We start from the raw sequence: 2,500 nt of genomic DNA, 5'->3' as shown, positions 1-2,500 counted from the left end.
CCCACAACTAGTGGGTGAATGGTGTGCTTCCCGGGGTTGGCATAGACATTCCCTCGCATGCAAAAGATTGTCGATGCGAAAGATTATCTATGCCAACCCCGGGAAGCACACCATTCACACACTCCCGACCGGTGTGGTGTGGCGGTGATTGGATAGTTACGGATTGAGCACTTGCCAAGGATCAAAATGTGTCATTTAGAAGAAACATTTTCAAAAAGTTTTTAAAATCTTGTGGGTTTGCAACTCATAAGAGCGTCACTTTCAACGTCCCCGGTATTGGATTGAGTTTCTAAAAACAACCGTGCACACCGAGGTTAAACTTTACCGGCTCCACTCCGACTCGCCGCTCGCCCACAATTTGTTTGCAACGAAACATTTGTTTTTAATTTTGTTGGTTTGAAATTGTTTTGAAAAGGTTCTTTAAATCTAGTGGGTTTGCAACTCATAAGAGCGTCACTTTCAACGTCCCCGGCATTGGATTGAGTTTCTAAAAACAACCGTGCACACCGAGGTTAAACTTTACCGGCTCCACTCCGACTCGCCGCTCGCCCACTAGTCCGAAGGCAACAAAACATTTGTTTTTCATTTTGATGAAAATTTCTGTTTTTAAATCTTGTTGGTTTGAAATTGTTTTGAAAAGGTTCTTTAAATCTTGCGGGTTTGCAACTCATAAGAGCGTCACTTTCAACGTCCCCGGCATTGGATTGAGTTTCTAAAAACAACCGTGCACACCGAGGTTAAACTTTACCGGCTCCACTCCGACTCGCCGCTCGCCCACAAATCCGAAGGCAACAAAACATTTGTTTTTAATTTTGATGAAATTTTTTGAAAACATTGGCTTGGCAAGCCCCAATCCGCGACTATCCACCCACCGCCACCCCACACGGGTGGTTGTTGTTGCGAAATGAGGTTGTGGTCGACATGCCCGTGCATTTGAGAAGGAGTTCCTAGCACTCCATGCTCTCCCATGCCAAAAAAAAGCCTAGACAACCCCATTTCACAACTTTCCACGCCTTTTTTTTCCTCCCTCACCCATGGCGGCGGCGTGGTGGCGGAGGCCGGATTCCGGCCACCACCGCCATGGGTGGCAGCCCCCCGACCCCGACACCAAACCCATAATACCGAGGCAACATATCGAGGCAACATGACATGGGTGTGGCGTGGGGGAAGGGGGCTGCAGCTAGGAAGGCATGGGCTGCCATGCATATGCAGGCAACACACACCCCCCTATATAGCATTTTATGCATTTAGCCCTTTGACAGGAAGAGACATCACCTATGCGCGAGGAGTCATAATGGGCTCTAAATAATTCAATACAAGGTATTTGGACGTGATTTTTTGCAGGGATACTAAGAAACATGCAATCTATGATGGGAAAAAGTTTCATAAATTTTTGAAGTCGGGAAGTATTTTTTATTATTTTTAGAAGTCGTAAAATTGAAAAAATCATTAAAACAAATCCGGGAGGAATTTTTTAGTTTTGTAAGTTGGAGAAGGTCCTAAAAATCATAGACTACTTATGGGGAGCTTATTGTGCGAGGAAATTTCAATAAAAACGGGGTTTGACAAGATTTGAAAAATTCTGTCGACATTTGAAAAAACCTGGAACCATGCTGCCGGCATGCTGCGCACATGCTGCGCGCATGCTGCGCGCAGACTGCGCGCATGCCATGGCAGGACAAGTTTCGCTAGCCTCACTGTCGACAGATGCGCAAGCTGCGCGCACGCTGCGCACAGGCTGCGCGCACGCTGCGCACAGGCTGCGCGCACGCTGCGCACAGGCTGCGCGCATGCTGCGCACAGACTGCGCGCACGCTGCGCGCATGCCATGGCAGGACAAGTTTCGCTAGCCTCACTGTCGACAGATGCGCAAGCTGCGCGCAAGCTGCGCGCAAGCTCCGCGCACGCTGCGCACAGCCTGTGCGCATGTTGTGCGCAGGCTGCGCGCATGCCATGGCAGGACAAGTTTCGCTAGCCTCACTGTCGACAGATGCGCAAGCTGCGCGCACGCTGCGCACAGGCTGCGCACAGCGCATGCCATGGCAGGACAAGTTCGCTAGCCTCACTGTCGACAGATGCGCAAGCTGCGCGCACAGGCTGCGCGCACGCCATGGCAGGACAAGTTTCGCTAGCCTCACTGTCGACAGAATCAGCACGCTGCGCGCAAGCTGCGCGCACGCTGCCGGCATGGTGCGCGCACGCTGCCGGCATGCTGTGCGCACGCTGCGCGCGCGCATGGCAGGACAAGTTTCGAAAATTTCTGTCGACAGTCTCAGCAGCGCGCACGCTGCCGACATGCTGTGCGCACGCTGCGCACAGGCTGCCGGCATGCTGCGCGCAGCCCATGGCAGGACAAGGTCCGAAAAATTCTGTCGACATTTTTACGCCGTGGTAGGCTTCCGCTTCGCGTCACTTTGTCGACATTCAAGCCTACCATTTGTATTGAATTTTTCAAACCTTGTCAAACCCCATTATTCAAATGTCGAAAAATTTTGTCGAC

Source organism: Prunus avium, unplaced genomic scaffold (genome assembly GCF_965620075.1).
Source record: "Prunus avium unplaced genomic scaffold, drPruAviu1.hap1.1 HAP1_SCAFFOLD_60, whole genome shotgun sequence".
Classification (NCBI taxonomy): Eukaryota; Viridiplantae; Streptophyta; class Magnoliopsida; order Rosales; family Rosaceae; genus Prunus; species Prunus avium.
Note: the sequence above shows the minus strand (reverse complement) of the source record.